This window comes from Cucurbita moschata, unplaced genomic scaffold (assembly GCF_002738365.1).
Source record: "Cucurbita moschata cultivar Rifu unplaced genomic scaffold, Cmos_1.0 Cmo_Scf00076, whole genome shotgun sequence".
NCBI classification, from domain to species: domain Eukaryota; kingdom Viridiplantae; phylum Streptophyta; class Magnoliopsida; order Cucurbitales; family Cucurbitaceae; genus Cucurbita; species Cucurbita moschata.
The window spans coordinates 265597-286278 of NW_019268592.1; the positions used below are offsets into that span (position 1 = coordinate 265597).

A 20682-nucleotide genomic window follows, 5' to 3' on the forward strand; every position below is an offset into this window, starting at 1 on the left:
CTAACTCTTTGTTTATCTGAAAAACATGGAAAATAAGGAATGAGTACAAAGACTCGACAAGTAGCATACTTGTAGGCTCTTAATCATGTTCTTGATATGCTAGGGTACCATACTCTTTCTTTTCTTGTTCTTTTTCTTGCTATAAGTACATAGGACCCTTGTTGTGTTCTTGACTTAGGGTTCTTATCATGTTCTTTCTTGAGGACCTTGTTCTTTGGATTTTGAAACCTTGGTTATTCTCTAAGGGCCTTAGTGCTATGGTTCTTGGTTCTTGTCCTTAGAACTTGGATCTTGATCCATGTTCTAGTCCTTGATGTTAGTAATTTTTAGGTTCTTGTTTTGTTCTTCGTTCTCTAAGACACTCCTCCTAGGATTTACGATACTAGTGATGAACCTGATGGTGTTAATATAACACATGCGGAAGCAATTTGGATCTTAGGCACTCTAAGTACATCAATTATAGTAAATTAGCTAGTATGTTCAAAAGAATTAAAACTTAATGAGTTTGAATACTAACCTTTTATAGTTCAAATTTTTTTTTTCTCACGAACCGGTTTCAAACCACCACTAGTGTCTTTCCTACTATTCTCCGGCCTTAGAACAAGATTGTGGAATCCTGTAAGTGACTAAACTTGTTAGGAATTTAATATATGAAAAGAGAGAGTTTTAAGAGAATGTCTCAAAGTTTTTCAAGCATCATTTCCATGTACCTTGATCACTCTATTGATAGAATCATATTTGCATGTTCATGCAAATTTGAGATTACCAAATTTTGACACTCAAAATTCCACTCAAATTTGTGGGATTATGTGGCAAGCATGCAAATTTGAATTAACTAAATTTTGACACTCAAAATTTCACTCAAATTGTGAGGTTTATTTGGCAAACATGCAAGTTTGGTCAAACCAAATTTTGACACTCAAAATTCAAATCAAATGTGTGGGATTATGGGCAACATGTAAGTTTGTTAAACCATATATTAACACTCAATATTCCACTAACTCAAACATGGATTTTTCCATTAAAGTCAACATTTTGACTTTCTCTATTTTAATTCAACAATTAATTTAAATAATTAATTTCAAATCGAAATAATATTAAATGATTAATTAATATTTAACATTAAATGAAATGCAAATTCTAATCAATTCCAGCTATTATGAATCCCTATTCATAATTAAAAAAATTTAATCTTATTTAAATATCTCAATTTCTCTCATTTTGTTTAATTCGTAATTAAATCAAAATGCAGTTAAATATATCGTATATATTTAGCGCATATTCCCTAATTTGAGCTCAAACACTTCAAACTCACTCGCAACACTATTCTAAGGTTTAGTTCGATATGAGCTAGCAAGGGGACCTAATGGACCTACAGATCATGGGCTCCAACGATCTGAGATTAATCGACTAAACTCATTAACCTTTTAACCAACATTCGTTAACTACTAGGACACTCCACTATAGCCTAGTAGTTGCACTCCCCTCACTATAGATATATTTCTGTCCATTTGATATAACCATGATTAGTAAGTTGATCCTTCACAGGTTGTTCGTAACTAGAGCTGGGTCAATTTACCGTTTTTACCCCTAAAGGTACTTCTTGTTCCTTAAGTCCCACTGATTCTCTAATGAACAATTGGTTTGTGGTCCAACCACCAAACCGAATCCCTCTCGGGCCAATGAGAGGCTGGGGCCCCTTGTTCAAGACCTGGAGTTAGTACTTAAGGGAACAACCTCTCTACTATCCCTAAAAGCGGGTAGGAGTGAATTCTATCTTACGCCCTATGTTCCCAGCTATTCACCCAGTCTTACCCTTGAAATGGGAGGCTTATTGAGTCGGCGAACTCAGGCCACTCTCACCCATGCAAATCTAAGGATAATTCCGAATAAACAGAAGTTCATAGTTAGCTCAGGATTAAGATCGAGTTACCTAGGTCATCGAATGAAAAAATCAGTCTCAACAATAAATGACATTATAAAGTGAGAGTGATTTTCTTCATGGTCCGATCTTATGCAATACTCATTGCATAGGACGCCCCCACTCACATGTCTCGACATATATAATTTAATGATCACATTGTTTATATCATATACAAAAATGGGCTGTATCCATAGTGTCTCCAGGATAAGGTACTTAGCCTTATCCATGTACTATAGATTATTTTGACTATATACTTGAACTTGATCCACTCTTATGTCTCAACATATAGTTCAAGTAATCATACTATAGCCTGAGTATGCTTAGTTTATTGGATTTTATTTTAATAATTATTAAATTCACTTTATTCAATAACGATCTTTACTTAATAAACATCAATAATAACTTTATAGAATATGTTTTTGTTTACCAACTATGAGTTTTTAGGACATAAAACCCAACAGAACCTGACAACCTATGCCCAAGGCTTCATGCGTTCCAAGTGACATAGTCTTAACCTACATCCAAGTTTTCATGCATTCCAAGAGACGTAGTCTGAACCCGCATCTTAAGACTTGCTCTTCGATACGATCAGAAAACCTATGCCCAAGACTTCATGTGTTCCAAGCAGCATAGTCTGAAAACCTACATCCTGATGATGTATTTTATAACACATGCGGAAGCAATTTGGATCTTAGGCACTTTTAGAACATCAATTATAGTAAATAACTAGCATGTTCATAAGTATTAAAACTTAATGAGTTTGAATACTAACCTTTTGTAGTTCAAATTCTTTTTTCCTCACGAACCGGTTTCGAACCACCACTAGTGTCTTCTCCACTATCCTCCAGCCTTAGAACGGGATTGTGGAATCCGGTGAGTGACTAAAGTTAGGAGGGGTTTTGTATATATGAAGAGAGTGTTTTTCTCAAGGTTTTTCCACCAAGGAAGACCTTCCATGTATCATGATCACTCTATTTATATAGTTATGTTTGCATGTTCATGCAAATTTGAGATCACCAAATTTTGACACTCAATCACTCAAAGGTTTGGGATTATGTGGCAAGCATGCATGTTTGAGTTCACCAAATTTTGACACTAAAAATTCCACTAAAATTTGTGGGGTTTATTTGGCAAGCATGCAAGTTTGGTTAAACCAAATTTTGACACCTCAAAATTCCACTAACATGGATTTTTTCATTAAATGAAGTCAACATTTTGACTTTCTTCATTTTAATTCAACAATTAATTTGAATAATTAATTTCAAATTAAAGTAATATTAAACGATTAATTAAACTATTTAATTGATATTTAATATTAATTCAAATGTCAATCTCAATCAATTCCGACACATATTTGATTAAGATATTTAAATCTTATTTAAATATCTTAGATTCTCTCTTTTTGTTTAATTCGTAAATAAAACAAAAATGCGGTTAAATATATCGTATATATGTAGCGCATATCCCCTAATTTGAATTCGAACACTTTGAACTCACTCGTCACACTGTTCTATGGTTTAGTCCGATATGAGCTAGCAGAGGGACCTAATGGACCTATAGATCATGGGCTCTAATGATGCAAGATTAACCGGTTAAACTCATTAACCTTGTTAACCAACATTCGTTAACTACTAGGACACTTCACTATAGCCTAGTAGTTGCACTCCCCTCACTATAGATATATTTCTGTCCATTTGATATAACCATGATTAATAAGTCGATACTTCACAGGTTGTTCGTAACTAGAGTTGGGTCAATTTACCGTTTTACCCTTGAAGTTACTTCTTGTTCCTTATGTCTCACTGATCCTCTAATGAACAATTGGTTTGTGGTCCAACCAGTAAACCGAATCCCTCTCAGGCCAATGAGAGGGTGGGGCCCCTTGTTCAAGACCTAGAGTTAGTGCTTAATGGAACTACCTCTCTTCTATCCCTAAAAGTGGGTAGGAGTGAATTCCATCTTGCACCCCACGTCCCCAGCCATTCACCCAGTCTTACCCCTGAAATGGGAGACTTATTGAGTCGGCGATTTGATTTCTCAGAAGCGAGTAATTGTACTATTGAGTTTGTCATGCTGTGATATAAAGAAAATTCTATTAGTGATTTGACTTAATCCTATTTAATCCAATCAGTTTTAGCAAATGTAATAATGTACCCAAATCATTATTAATTTGCAACGATACTTTAGTGAGTTAGAGCAACTTCTACCGAGGGGCAGTCAATCACTCATTCACTAAACCAAGACATTCTTGACTTAAAATCTAATCCCAGAATAACTCTTGTTCCTATAGTGTTCTTAGTTATCGCTATTTTGGTCAAGAATATATTAACTCTTAGTAATTCTTCGTAAGTATGACCCGCCATTTTCAGACCTCATAGATCAGTCCCAACAATGCTATCAAATGAAAAGGCCAAAGTTGGGAACGGACCTAAGAAATCCTATCCATTTCTAGAGTTTGCGTTGTTTCGACTCCCATGTTATGACCCTCTGAATGGGTAGTTGCTCTAGGGCAACATGCAGGTGGACACATGGGAATCTCACGGTGCAACCTAGTGGTGGAGACCATAAGACGTATTTGATATATTTCCTTCTCCCACTTACTATAAATACTTTCTCTATTCACCTTGTTATTAACTCATGCAAATACCTTCCGAATGGAGGACGCTCCCAGGGCGACACGAGGCTGAGCATGAATCTCACGGTGTGAATTTTTCAGAGAGCGTAAAAGGAAAACGATGTATCTCATATATCTTTTCCCTCCCACTAAGTATTTTAGACGGTTGGGTATACTCATTACTTAGGTATATTCCGGCTAATTAAATATAACTTAAGTCTAGATGATTTTTCTAAAACTTACATCACTCAAGCATGCTCATAAAACTGGGCTAACTAAGCTCAAGTACTGGTTCGATCTCCAGGTAGTAGGTGTTCCGTAAACCGCCAACTTAAGTACCTCCATCCTTAGACAAGATCGTGCCAGGTGAGCTTTCTTGTAACCGAATTTTGTAAGACATCAACCTATTTTAATTATTAAAATTGATCGTGCTCGGTTCTTAACCCTAAGTGAGCATGCACTTATCTTTATTATAGATTTTAACGTCTATCTCGTTTTATGACGTTGAAAATAACTTATAACACGCATCTAACATGCTTTATATAACAATTATATAATCATCCATTCCATGCAATAATATAACAATTTATATCTATCACTCATGAAACCCTAAACATGCATACTATACATTATAACACTTATAACATACTTGGAATGCATGAAACATGCTTAGCCTATGGTGGGATTTTAAATCTATATGACATACTTTATGCATATACATTTTCTATTTAATTAAAACATACATTCATAATGCATAATTAATTAAACACTCTAAAGTGGATTGGTTTTGGCATTTTAAAACAAGCAATTAACTAAATTATTACATTAATAATTAAGAATAACTTGAACCGCTCCCGAGGATCACGAACTGGGCGAACCAACCCTTAAAAATGTTGAATCGGACCCCAAAGGCAGAAAAAACACTCGAACCGCCTCTTCCATCTTCTTCTTCGGTTCAGCTTGTTATCTTTTCCATTTTCGATCAATTACAACCTAAAATGGACTCTAACGACTCCATAAAGATTACAGACCTTTCTTCATTCATTAAAACCCATACACATTAGGCTTATTACAATAATTGTATCAAATGGAAAGCATAAAAAAAAAATGCCAAAACCAAAACCAAAACCATCCACTTTAGCAACCACAAAATTTCATTCATGAAATGATACCCACCATGATCAAATTAATGTAAATAAAGTGCCTCAAGACAAGAAACACGATGTTATGGGTACTGCCAAAGAGATTATGGAATCTCTAAAAGGGATGTTTGGACAACCGTCCTTCTCCCTTAGACATGAAGCCATAAAATACATTTACAACTGCCGTATGAAAGAAGGGACCTCAGTTAGAGAACATGTCCTGGACATGATGGTCCATTTCAATGTGGTAGAAGAAAATGAAGCTGTCATTGATGAGAAGAGTCAAGTCAGTTTTATCACGATGTCTCTTCCGAAGAGCTTCTTCCAGTTCCGCACAAATGTGGTAATGAACAAAATAGAATATAACTTGACTGCTCTTCTCAATGAGCTACAGACTTATCAATCCCTCTTAACGAACAAGGGACAAACAGGAGAAGCAAATGTTGCTATCTCCAAGAAATTACTACGAGGATCGTCCTCCAAAAATAGTCTGGACCTTCAACTTCTAAAAGTGTTTTGATGAAGAAGAAGGGTAAAGGGAAAAATAAGATTCCTACTAACCGCAAACACAAGGTTCAAAAAGCAGATAAAGGAAAATGTTTCCATTGCAACGAAAACGGGCACTAGAAGAGAAACTGCCCAAAATACCTTGCAGAGAAGAAAACCGAAAAGACACAACAAGGTAAATATGATTTACTCGTTATAGAAATATGTTTAGTAAAGTATGACAACTCAACTTGGATACTAGATTCAGGGGCGACTAATCATATTTGTTCTTTTTACAAGGAAACTAGCTCATGGAGAATGCTTGCGGACGGCGAGATAACACTCAGGGTTGGAAGAGGAGAGGTTGTCTCATCATGATCAGTAGGAAATTTAAAGTTATTTTTTGGAGATAGATTCATTATATTAGTAATGTACTTTTTGTTCCTGAAATGAAAAGAAATCTAATATCTATCTCTTGTTTATTAGAACAATTGTATAAAGTATCTTTTGAAATCAATGAAGTGTTCATTTGCAAAAGAGGTATTCATATTTGTTCTGCAAAACTAGAAAACAACTTATATATGTTAAAACCGAGTGAAATAAAAGCTATTTTAAATACTGAGATGTTTAAAACAGCTTAAACTCAAAATAAACAACAAAAGATTTCTCCTAACACCTATCTTTGGCACTTAAGACTAGGCCACATTAATCTCAATAGAATTGAGAGATTGGTTAAAAGAGGACTTCTAAATGAGTTAGAAAACAACTCTTTACCTCCATGTGAGTCTTGTCTTGAGGGTAAAATGACTAAACGATCGTTTTTTGAAAAAGGTTATAGAGCCAAAGAAACCTTAGAACTCGTGAATACAGATCTCTGTGGTCCAATGAATGTCAAAGCACGAGGAGGGTATGAATATTTCATCAGTTTTATTGATGACTATTCAAGGTATGACTATCTTTACCTAATGCGTCACAAGTTCGAAGCTCTTGAAAAATTCAGAGAGTATAAGACTGAGGTTGAGAATCTATTAGGTAAAACTATTAAAATACTTCGATCAGATCAAGGACGAGAGTACATGGACTTAAGATTTCAGAACTATATGATAGAACCTGGAATAAGGTTTCAACTCTCAGCCCCTGGTATGCCTCAACAAAATGGTGTATTAGAAAGGAGAAATAGAACTCTGTTAGACATGGTTCGGTCTATGATGAGTTTCGCTCAATTACCCGATCCATTTTGGGGATATGCAGTGGAGACTGCTACATCCATTTTGAACATGGTTCCTACTAAGAGTGTATCAGAAATACCTTATGAGTTATGGAAAGGGCGTAAAGGTAATTTACGTCACTTCAGAATTTGGGGATGTCCAGCACATGTGTTGTTGCAAAATCCTAAGAAATTAGAACGTCGTTCAAAATTATGTCTATTTGTAGGATACCCCAAAGAGACGAAAGGTGGTTTGTTTTATGACCCTCAAGAAAATAGAGTGTTTGTATCAACAAACGCTACATTCTTAGAGGAAGACCACGTAAGAAATCATCAACCTCGCAACAAACTAGTATTAAGTGAGATTTCTAAAGAAGCTACTGATAAAACAACAAGAGTTGTTGATCAAGCTGGTCCTTCAACCAGAGTTGTTTATGGAGCTGACACTTCTGGTCAATCACATCCTTCTCAAGAGTTGAGAATGCCTCGACATAGTGGGAGGGTTATAACTCAACTCGATCGTTACTTGAGTTTGGCAGATACTCAAGTCATCATACCTGATGATGGTGTTGAGGATCCATTGACCTATAAACAGGCAATGAATGATGAAGATAGAGATCAGTGGATTAAAGCCGTGAATCTTGAAATGGAGTCAATGTACTTCAATTCAGTCTGGAAACTTGTAGATCAACTAGATGGGGTAAAACCTATTGGTTGCAAATGAATCTATAAGAGAAAACGAGACCAAACTGGTAAGGTACAGACCTTTAAAGCTCGACTAGTAGCAAAGGGTTATACCCAAAGAGAGGGGGTGGACTATTAAGAAACCTTCTCTCCTGTTGCTATGCTTAAATCTATTAGAATACTCTTGTCTATTGCCACATTTTATGATTATGAAATTTGGCAAATGAATGTTAAAATAGCCTTTCTAAACGACAATCTTGAAGAGAGTATATATATGGCTCAACTAGAGGGGTTCATTGAACAGGATCACGAGCAAAGGGTTTGCAAGCTTAAAAGATCCATTTATGGGTTGAAGCAAGCATCTCGATCCTGGAATATAAAGTTTGATACTGCGATCAAATCTTATGGTTTTAAACAAGATGTTGACGAACCTTGTGTTTATGAAAGGATAGTCAACTCTACAGTAGCTTTCTTGGTGTTGTATGTTGACGATATCTTTCTCATTGGAAATGATGTGGGATTTCTGACTGACATTAAACATTGGCTAGCGACACAATTCCAAATGAAAAATTTGGGAGAGGTTCAGTTTATTCTTGGAATCCAAATTGTTCAGAATCGCAAGAACAAAACACTAGCATTGTCTCAGGCATTGTACATCGACAAAATGTTGATTCGATATAAGATGCAGGACTCTAAGAAAAAATTATTACCTTTCAGGCATGAAGTTCATTTGATTTGTCGAAGGAACAAAGTCCTAAGACACCTCAAGAAGTTGAGGATATGAGACACATTCCCTATGCATCAGTGGTCGGTAGTCTGATGTATGTCATGCTATGTACTCAACCCAACATATGCTATGCTCTGAGAACTGTCAGCAGATATCAGTCCAATCCAGGACGTGCTCATTGGACTGCCGTTAAAAATATCCTCAATTATCTTAGGAGAACGAGGGACTATATGCTAATGTACGGTGCTAAGGATCTGATCCTTACAGGGTACACTGACTCAGATTTTCAGATTGATGTAGATTCGAGGAAATCGACATCAGGATATGTCTCCAATCTGAACGAAGGAGCAATAATATGGAGAAGCATAAAGCAACGTTGCATTGTTGATTCCACCATGGAGGCTGAGTATGTTGCTGCTTGTAAAGCAGCGAAAGAATCTGTATGGCTTAGGAAGTTCTTAACTGATTTGGAAGTCGTTCCAAATATGCATCTTTCCGTCACTCTTTATTGTGATAACAGTGGAGCAGTTGCAAATTCAAAAGAACCAAGAAGCCATAAGCGAGGAAAACATATTGAGCACAAATATCATCTCATAAGGGAGATTGTGCAACGAGGAGATGTGATCGTCACACAGATAGCTTCAGAGCACAACATTGCTGATCCATTTACAAAGCCCCTCACGGTTAAAGTGTTTGAAGGGCACCTAGTGAGTCTAGGACTACGAGTTATGTAATCTAGGGCAAGTGGAAGAAAAGGCATGAGTATGTGATGCTCTAGTTTATTGTATTTATGTCTTTCTCTCTACTCAACGTTATAAAACCTCACTAAAGTTTTAGTCCAAGTGGGAGTTTGTTGGGTTTTATGTCCTAAAACTCATAGTTTGTAAACAAAAACATATTCTATTTTCAATAAAGTTATTATTGTTGTTTATTCAGTAAAGATTGTTATTGAATAAAGTGAACTTTACGATCATTAATCTAAATCCAATAAACTAAGAACACTCTGGCTATAGTATGATTACTTGAACTATATGTAGAGACATAAGAGTGGATCAAGTTCAAGTATACAGTCAAAATGATCTATAGTATAAGGATAACGCTGAGTACCTTATTCTAGGGACACTATGGATGCGACCCACTTTTGTATATGATATAAACAATGTGATCACTAAATTGTACATGTGGAGACATGTGAGTCGGGGCGTTCTATGCAATGAGTATTGCATAAGATCGGACCATGAAGAAAATCACTCTCACTTTATAATGTCGTTTACTATTGAGACTGATTTTCATTTCATTCGATGACCTAGGTAACTCAATTTTAATCCTAAGCTAACCATGAACTCCTATTTATTCGGAGTTATCCTTAGATTTGCATGGGTGAGAGTGGCTCGAGTTCGCAGACTCAATAGGCCTCCCCTTAGGGGTAAGACTGGGTGAATGGCTGGGGACGTGGGGTGCAAGATGGAATTCACTCCTACCCACTTTTAGGGATAGAAGAGAGGTAGTTCCCTTAAGCACTGACTCTAGGTCTTGAACAAGGGGCCCCACCCTCTCATTGGCCTTAGAGGGATTCGGTTTACTGGTTGGACCACAAACCAATTGTTCATTAGAGGTTCAGTGAGACATAAGGAACAAGAAGTAACTTTAGGGGTAAAACGGTAAATTGACCCAACTTTAGTTACGAACAACCTGTGAAGGATCTACTTACTAATCATGGTTATATCAAATGGACAGAAATATATCTATAGTGAGGGGAGTGCAACTACTAGGCTATAGTGGAGTGTCCTAGTAGTTAACGAATGTTGGTTAACAAGGTTAATGAGTTTAACCGGTTAATCTTGCATCGTTGGAGCCCATGATCTATAGGTCCATTAGGTCCCTCTGCTAGCTCATATCGGACTAAACCATAGAACAGTGTGACGAGTGAGTTCAAAGTGTTCGAATTCAAATTAGGGAATATGCACTACATATATACGATATATTTAACTGCATTTTTGTTTTATTTACGAATTAAACAAAAAAAGAGAATCTAGATTTAAATATCTTAATAAAATATGTGTCGGAATTGATCGGGATTGGCATTTGAATTAATATTAAATATGAATTAAATAGTTTAATTAATCATTTAATATTACTTTAAATTGAAATTAATTATTCAAATTAATTGTTGAATTAAAATGAAGAAAGTCAAATTCATTTAATGGAAAAATCCATGTTAGTGGAATTTTGAGTGTCAAAATTTGGTGAACTCAAACATGCATGCTTGCCACATAATCCCAAACCTTTGAGTGGAATTTTGAGTGTCAAAATTTGGTGATCGCAAATTTGCATGAACATGCAAACATAACTCTATAAATAGAGTGATCATGATACATGGAAGGTCTTCCTTGGTGGAAAAACCTTGAGAAAAAACCTCTCACAAACACTCTCTTCATATATACAAAATCCCTCCTAACTTTAGTCACTCACCGGATTCCACAATCCCGTTCTAAGGCCGGAGGATAGTGGAGAAGACACTAGTGGTGGTTCGAAACCGGTTCGTGAAGAAAAAGGAATTTGAACTACAAAAGGTTAGTATTCAAACTCATTAAGTTTTAATACTTATAAACATGCTAGTTATTTACTATAATTGATGTTCTAAAAGTGCCTAAGATCCAAATTGCTTCCACATGTGTTATAAAATACACCATCAGGATGTAGGTTTTCAGACTATGCCGCTTGGAACACATGAAGTCTTGGGCATAGGTTTTCTGATCGTATCGAAGAGCAAGCCCTAAGATGCGGGTTCAGACTACGTCTCTTGGAATGCATGAAAACTTGGATGTAGGTTAAGACTATGTCACTTGGAACGCATGAAGCCTTGGGCATAGGTTGTCAGGTTCTGTTGGGTTTTATGTCCTAAAACTCATAGTTGGTAAACAAAAACATATTCTATAAAGTTATTATTGATGTTTATTCAGTAAAGTGAATTTAATAATTATTAAAATAAAATCCAATAAACTAAGCATACTCTTGCTATAGTATGATTACTTGAACTATATGTAGAGACATAAGAGTGGATCAAGTTCAAGTATATAGTCAAAATGATCTATAGTACATGGATAAGGCTGAGTACCTTATCCTAGGGATACTATGGATGCGGCCCATTTTTGTATATGATATAAACAATGTGATCATTAAATTGTACATGTCGAGACATGTAAATGGGGGCGTCCTATGCAATGAGTATTGCATAAGATCGAACCATGAAGAAAATCACTCTCACTTTATAATGTCGTTTACTATTGAGACTGATTTTTTCATTCGATGACCTAGACCTTGAAATTTCTGAAGTGGTCCTAAGGGCATTTTAGTTATTTTACCCCTAAATCTTGATTTTGCTACTTAATGTGTTCCATGGCTTTCAAATTTCACAACATCGTCAAACAACATGAAATAAGATCTACTACAAAGTTTCATAGCATTTAGAGGTCATTTAGGTCATGAACTGAAGGTATATTACCTTAGGGACATTATGGTCATTTTTCACAATATCTTTGTTTACCTATTTAACCTTATCCAATGACCACCAAATTTCATAAGCAGCAAAGCTCTTTATTGAGTTATTTTAAAGTTACTTAAATCTGAAGCAATTTGATCGATTCAAGGTCTTAAATCATGGTTATTTGAGTTCTTTCATATATGCTTAATTCAAACTTTGTTTAAGGTTTATATAGAAATCCAAGTGATTCCTACAAGTATTTCTTAAGAAAATTTCAAGGTGGCTACTTACTCGTCATCGACATTCATGACATCCATTCGGATTACCTCAAATTTTCTTCCACAGACTTCTTATTGTGTGTAGTTTCTGGAACTATAAACTTTTTCATGAGGAAAGTCGAATTTTGGGTTGAAATGACTAGTTCAGATGAATTTGCCACATCATTGTCTTCTTCCTCTGAATAGGAAGAAGAAGCACGCGTCTTTTGCGCTGCCATTTGAAACTTGCGCTCTACAGCACCATTTACAACATTTCTTCCCTCGATTTCTGATATGAACCACTACCAAGTAATTTCCATACCTCAAGGTCCAATTACAAGGACGAGAGCCAAGAAGCTACAACAAACCTTGTACACTTATATTCAAGTTATGGTGAGCTCATCAAAGAAAATTCTAGAAAACGTTGGAGACCTCCCTTATATGTTGTGCAAAGTTGAGCTTCAAGAAAGAGATGCATTAAATGCACTTTAAGTTGCATTTAATGAACTCAGCTGAATTTATGGAACTAGTTCAAGAATGACTAATAAGCACATTTCATTCATTGCACTATTTAATTATAATTTGAAGTTCTTTTTAATTCCAAAATGTGATAGTCTCTAATCAAATAAAAGAAGATTTTATATAGTCTTTACAAATTAACCTATGTGACACATAACTCAAATTAAATTGGCTAGTAAATGAGAAATACCCATAATCTCCCTATTAAAATCGCTAGTTAATGGTGAAATATGGTAACCTACTTCGGTTACAATATAACCTTAACTTTTATATTAAAAACTAGCTTAAATATCATAAACAAATATTTAAATTATAATTAAATAGTGTAATGAATGAAATGTGCTTATTAGTTATCCTTGGACTAGTTCCATAAATTCAATTGAGTTCATTAAATGCAGAGTTCATTAAATGCAACTTAGAGTGCATTTAATGCATCTCTCTTGAAACTCAACTTTGCACAACATATAAGGGAGGTCTTCAAAGTCTTCTAGAATTTCCTTTGATGAGTTTAACATAGCTTGAATATAAGTGTACAAGGTTTGTTGTAGCTTCTTGCCTCTCGTCCTTGTAATTGGACCATGAGGTATGAAAATTCCTTGATCATGGTTCACATCAATTTCTTCAAGAAACTTAAAGATGGTATTACAAGAAAGAGTTATGGATTGACTTCCTACCTTCTTGTGGGTTGTAGCCCAAGATATTTGCCTCCAAAATTCGTCCAAAATCAGTTTTGTCGCCAGAGCTAAAACAAGGGATTTCTTATCGGGCAGCCGATTCTAAGGGTTTTCAAAGCTTTATTTCTTCATGGAATCTCTTCCTTGTCCTTTCCTCAAGCTAAAGGAATTGGTTTGGAAGAACGAATTTGAGTGTGTGTTCCCAATTTTGGAGAATCGTTCTCGTCCTGGAAGTTACCCAAAACACCAGATTTTCGTTCTCTTTGGCAGCTTGTTCTACGATGTTTGAGCTCTTGATTCCCTCATCAAATTTACTCACCTTCTTCCTTTGAGGCTAAAGGAATTCTCAATTTGAATGAAAAGGGACCGTAGATAGGAATTAGATACTTACCCCTAAAATTCTACCCGAAACAAATTTTCTTCCATTGGACACGTTCCTGAGGTTATTTCTCTTCATGGTCTTCTATGGAAACACTCCTTGGAGGTGTAGAAACTGATTGGGATCTTCCTTGCTCGAAAACTTATCGTGTATCATAGGATTGAATTTTTAAGTATTTCTTGAAGGCACTTTAAAGGTGGATTGGATTGGGGGAATGGTTTCTAGGCACTTTCAGCACTCGATTTATTCATAGAACTTGTGGGTAATCCTGTTTAGAAACGGTAGGAACAAGTGTGAAGGGAAATTGTAGAGAATTGCTCTCGAATTTGTAAGAAATTTGAGAGTTAGAGACCCAAAATCTGAACGCTTTTTGCTTAAGATTGGGAGCTCGACCTTGCTCAATTCTTGTTTCATACTATAGCCCCAACTTTAGTCATTATAGGGGAAGCTTCCACCAATGTTGAAACCTCTAGAATTATCGTGATTTGGAGATTGATTTTTCTAGATAGTCCATCCAAAATATTCTCTCCAATCAGGAGTTACCGACTTCTAATTTGAATTATGATCGTTGGATTTGGTGATCTATGAACGTTCTAGATTGTGTCCAATTTTAGAGAAGATCCAACCACTGGATTTTGAGATTCGATGGATTATATGAAGGAGGTCACTATGGAGGTTCTGATTGTGAGTAGAATTGTATATCCGTAAATATCCATAATTTTAGGGGTATTTTGGTAATTTGCCACTTTATGAATATTTTATTATTATTTTTTCTTGAAAAATTCATAATTTTTCTAAATAATTTTCATTTCATTTTTTCCTTCTAGACGATCTTGAGATTTCTCTTAGATAAAGAATTAAAAATCCATAAAGTTCCTTAGAAATTGGAAAAATGACCTTTTTTTTTTTTTTCCTTTTCCTTTTCCGTTACCTTTTCCTTTTCAATTGTTCTCTAAAGGCCTTAACTCCTTAAAATTACTTTTCAGGGTATAGAAATAACTTGATTAACACTCTTGCCCTTGCGCGATACCTGAGAGAAGTTTGATTGAGGCAAGAGTGAATGGATCGTGCGCGATAGCCATAGGGGCTAGAGTAAGTGTTGTTGTTTAGTTCAACATGAGAAGGCGCTAGATGATTAGAAACTGCTTGAAGGAGCCTAGTGGAACGAAGTTTTTTTTTTTATAACAACAAGAAATGATTACAGGAGAAAATTATCAAATTTTTTACCCAAGTTGAACTTCTCTAGAGTATGATGTATGATGTATGATGTATAAACTTAAGATCAAAGCATTTCTCTAAGGTTGAAACTAGCATATTGAACGGAGTTTGATAATAAGCACGACTAAGATCATGAGTCCGACTCGACACCCTGATGTCCAAGTATCACTTCATAGAAAGAACTGAGCCCAGCTTACCTATGCCTAAAATCATCTAGTACCTCATATCTTTCAGTATGTTCCGAGCTCACGACCCTCACCTGGATTGGTAAGGTGTCACTTACGATTTTAGTGTCTAGATTGGTGGCCATATGATTTCTTATTGATCTAGTGACCTAGATTTGTCTAAGTAAGGGTGTCTCAAATTTAGGAATTATGATTATGTATTGGGTATGGAAATGGACATGGCATTCGAAAAGTGCTAATGCTCTGTATAAACTTACCTTGGAAGGGTGAGGAACCACATGTGTACATAGAACCCAAGGACCTAGCTGATGATCACGTGAATAAATATTGCGTGAATTTGCGAGTATAAATGATAAGGAACTCAAGATAATAAGCATGATACCCTTAATTAGGGTCATGGAACGATCGAGGTTTTGTAAGACCATCATGAGATGTAAGTTCGACATTACGATACTATAGCCAGTATGGGTGCAAGTGACACCTCGGTCATTTCCAAGAAAAGAACTAATGATAGATACAACATATGAGGTATGGAGAGACAAGCCAATGATTTGTGATCTGTGAGGCATTTATGCCAACCACAATGGGACATCCTTACTAACTCATGAAGCCTCATAAAAGGGAAATTTGGGACGAACCTTAGATCACGCTTAAGAAGGGTGTTGCATGAGAACATACGAGCCCATACAATATTGAGAGGAATATGGCACAAGAGTAAATTTCCACTAGTGAGGTGTGATAGAGAAGCTAGATCATCATATTGACATGACCATGTAATTGTTAACAAAGTGTGTGAATCAATGTCTGACTTGTGAGCAAGTTAAGACACCAAGACAAAGACCCTCAAAATTATCGCATCCCTCGAGCATCCCAGAGTTGAAGTGGGAGAGTCGAAGGAATGTTGCACAGTGATTTAGGTCACCATTAATAGACTAGCGAAGTCGGCACACTTCATATTAGAAAATCCACCCATTTAATAGAAAAGTGGACATGAAGATACTTAGAGGAGATAGAGAATGGCATGATGTTCCAATGTTCATAGAGCCGAACATGGATACTCCCTTACGTTGGAATTGTGGAAGAAATATGCAAACACGGGAAGGAAGGAACTTGAATTTGAAATAGGAGATCATATATTCCTTAAAGTTGTCCCTTTGAGGGAAGGATTGAGGTTGGGAAGAGAGGAAAGTTGAGACTTTGTTTATTAGACACTTAGGATATTCAAACGCATGGGTCGGTAGCGAATAGGCTACCAAAGCACTAATGCTCGCTATCGTCCACAATGGTTTCCACATATTCATGCGTAGAAAGTATACCACTGACCCAATTGCACACCATCAATTACAAGCACTACCTCGGCAACAAGACTTAAGTTACTAAGAGAAACCCATGCATATTTTTTCCAATATGCATGAAAACTCTATTAAACAAGAGAATCAACTTTGGTTAAAGTACAACGGTGAAATGGCCTGAAGAAGTGACTTGGAAACAAGAGAACAAGATACGAACCAAGTATTCAGGAACTTTCGAGGACAAAAGTTATTAAAAGGAGGGAATGATTTGTAATACATAGTTGATAAAGAGGGAAATAAATAATACTTATTATATAATATATATATATATATATATATTTTAAAAAATAGAGAAAAACGTGTTTTCTGTAACATGGTACAATGTGTGTCAGCAATAAGGACAACAGAGATAAATGATGACTAGATGGCTCCAGATTCTTGGATTTGAAGCTCGATTTTAGGGTAGAGAGGGGCAATGGTTGGTTTAAGGGAGAGAGGAGGCAAAGTGGAAGCGCAGAGAGACTGAGAGGGATGTTTGAGACCTTCTCGTGTACACCGACGAAGAAACAATCAGAGATTTTAAGCGGTTTACTTGGGGGATTTTCAACGCGATATTAGAGAAAGAAAGAAGGGGCCAACAGCTTGGAGAGGAAGGAATCAAGTGCGTCGGCCATGGTAATGTTTTGTGGGTTTCCAAAAACTTCTTCAACTCATATCTCTCTCGAGACTTCACCAAATGTCACGATTATTGTCCCTATAGGTTCTGTTTGGTGGGATCTATAAGATTTGTGAAGAAGCTGAACGTGGAGTGATAACTCTTCAAAAGTAGAGTCATATCAAGTCTTTTTGTAGTTAATGTTATACTCTTATTCATCATTTTTTCATTTACTACCCCATTTATTCTAATTAGTGAGCATGAGATTGTTTATTGCAGCCCAACATAAAAAGAATATGATTTGGCATAAATTGATCTTAATTGTACGTTTAATTGAGTTATGTGGTCAAATTTCAGACATTTATGCTGAACCATGATGGAATATCAGAAACAAATGGGGATGACATGGAAATTTTAAATCCACATCAGCAATCCAAGTGGGTCATTGACTAACCAATAACGAACATCTTATGTGGACAACTTATCCCTTTTTCAGCCCTAAAGGGGAACCCATACTCAATATAAAAGGAAAAAGAATACCAAGAAGGGGAGGCACACTTTGAGAGAGAAAAATCGAATTAGATAGCAGAGCCTCTATTGCTGTGAACTGCTGTGAAACCATAGAAGAAGAAAAATCCTAAACCAGCAGTTGTTGACGACAGAAGGAAAAGAAGACCAAGAAGGATAGATTAGGGCAAAGAGGTGGACGTGAGAGCTCAAGGGAAGGGAACTTCCATCGAAGAACAGCAAGAAAGCTGGATAACTCTCTATTTCCTTACTCTCTTTTCTTATTCTATCTATTTTATATGATTGTGATGTGGGTTCCTCTATTTAATTCATGTATGGAGAGCTAAACTTTATAGGGGAGGTAAAAGAGTTTTATATAGTTTAAGTATGTTGACAGTATGATTTTAGTTTATTAAAGAGTTGTTGTTAATGATTTACATGTGTGTTTAATTAGCTACTTTACATACATAGTTGTTCTCTCATTCTCGAAAAGAGAGGGAGCAATGAAATCCTCTCTAATACTTTGGTTCCATTGCAAGGAAACTTGAAGGGTAGTAGAAGGGTTATGAATATAGAAGGGTTATGAATAATTCTTCCCCTAAAGCCTTGTTAATAGAAATTACAAACAATTATGAAAATAATCACCATGCATGACCCTTGGAAGTGGGCTTCGGAATCTATTAAAAGGAATAAAAATCTACCACAAAACTCAACAACTTATCTATTTAATATCTCTTAGCCGAACCTTCCTCATTATAGTTGATTTTCTCATCATTTTGTTTTTTGACAGCAGTGGCACTCCTTAGTTTTGTTTAATTAGTCAAGATCACCAATGTTACCCAAAAAATCACTTAATTTTCAGCCATAAAATTAACCAAAAAAATATGTTCCCAGCGAAATTAATAATTTACTCATTACTTGCTACTTGTGATAGTGTATACTTGCACTTATTTTTGTAAATTTTACATCATTTTAATATATACATCCACAAATGATCAAGTTTTTTGCACCGTTGCCAGAGAACCTAATTTGGTTGTTTTACTTGTGGTAGATTTTTGTGAGTTGGAGTAAAAAAGAAGCCGTAGTAAGCTGAATTTTCTACGGTTGAGTTTAGTGTTCCAGAATTGAGCTTACTACTGCAGAACTCTATGTATGAACCCACCTACGGGTTTGGAATTTATTTTGGATCCGGGAATAGAGAGAACATTTAGATAAAGGTTGAGGGAGAAAAAGAAAATAACAGAACAAAATATATAGCAAATAGAACTTGGAGCCCAGCTAAATCAGGAGTATGAAAATCCAGTGATGATGGCTAATCAAGAGAGAATTACTGCTAATGTCATTATAATCGGAAGTTTGAAAATCCAGCGATGATGGCTAATCAAGAGAGAATTACTGCTAATGTCATTCATTTAGTAGATGACACAGAAAGAGCGATCCGAGCATATGCACACCTGACTGTGGAAGAGCTAAATCCGTGCATTACTATACCCGAAATACAAGCAACCACGTTTGAGCTAAAGCCCATGATGTTTCAAATTTTGCAAACATTGGGTAATTTCATCGACTACCGTCGATAGATCCTCACTTACACCTAAAGTCATTCGATTCCAAGGAGTGGATAAAGACGAGATTAGACTTAGCTTATTCCTTTATTCATTGAGGGATGGTGCTAAATCATGGTTGAACATCTTAGCATTGGGAACAATTGATTCTTGGAATAGTCTAGTAGAGAAATTTTTTATCAAGTATTTCTCACCTACTAGAAACGTACGGTTCAAAAATGAGATTGTCGCTTTTCAACAATTTGAAGATGAGACACTAAGTGAAGGGGGGAGAGATTTAAGGAGATGCTTAGAAAATGTCCTCACCATGGCACCACAAGAAATAGTGTATAAGATAGCTTACGAAAAATGCTATTATAGACTTTTTATAGCATTTTTCATACGTTGTGACAGCCCATGTTATTAAAAGTCTGAGACTTTTTATAGCGCTTTTTTATAGCTATAATATACGATATAATAGAGTATGAAACTATAACTTATATATGTTGCTATAAAAACATTTTATAGCATTTTATTAAAGCTATAATAGGTTTAACATAACTAAAAAAAATTGTGCTATCTTTAACTTATAATAATATTTTAAACGCTATAATATAGTATTTTTAGCTTTGATCTTATACTGTAATGCACATTTGATAACACTTACATTTCGTTATGTATAAAACTTATTATATCTCTTGTTCATTACTATTTTTTCTCAACAATGTTTTTTTTTCAATATAATTTACTCTCGATTAAACTTAAAATTGACATATATGGAATGATATTTTATAACACATTAAGTATAAAAGATTCTCATTCATAATTAAAATTTCACAATCTATTTACACATTAAAAAGTAAGGAAGATATTTGAAGGATATAAGTATTTGTTGTATCTAATTACAAAAAACATAAATCGTTGAATCTCCTACAACTACATCTGGTGTTGTAATCCACAAGAACAGCTTCCCATTGTTTGTTAATCCCCAAGCAAACTTGTACTTTTCATTCCCAGAATACATTCTACCATGTTTTCAAAGTCTGTTAACCATGAAAGAGGCAAATATTAAATACCCAACTTCCAAATTAAAATATTTTATACTTAAAAGATTAATCGTACCTTTGAGTGATATTAAGCCTTACTTGATAGACTCGCTATATCGCAAGTAACCAAAGTAGCTA

General features: G+C 35.5%; 1 non-coding gene across 1 annotated transcript; it reads right to left on the minus strand.

The window, feature by feature from the left end:
* Nucleotides 1–19727: 19727 nt before the first annotated feature.
* LOC111438532 lies at nt 19728–19833 on the minus strand. The gene has a single exon (XR_002709689.1). It is a non-coding gene; the product is annotated as a Plant small nucleolar RNA R71 (small nucleolar RNA).
* Between the last annotated feature and the right edge of the window lie 849 nt (nt 19834–20682).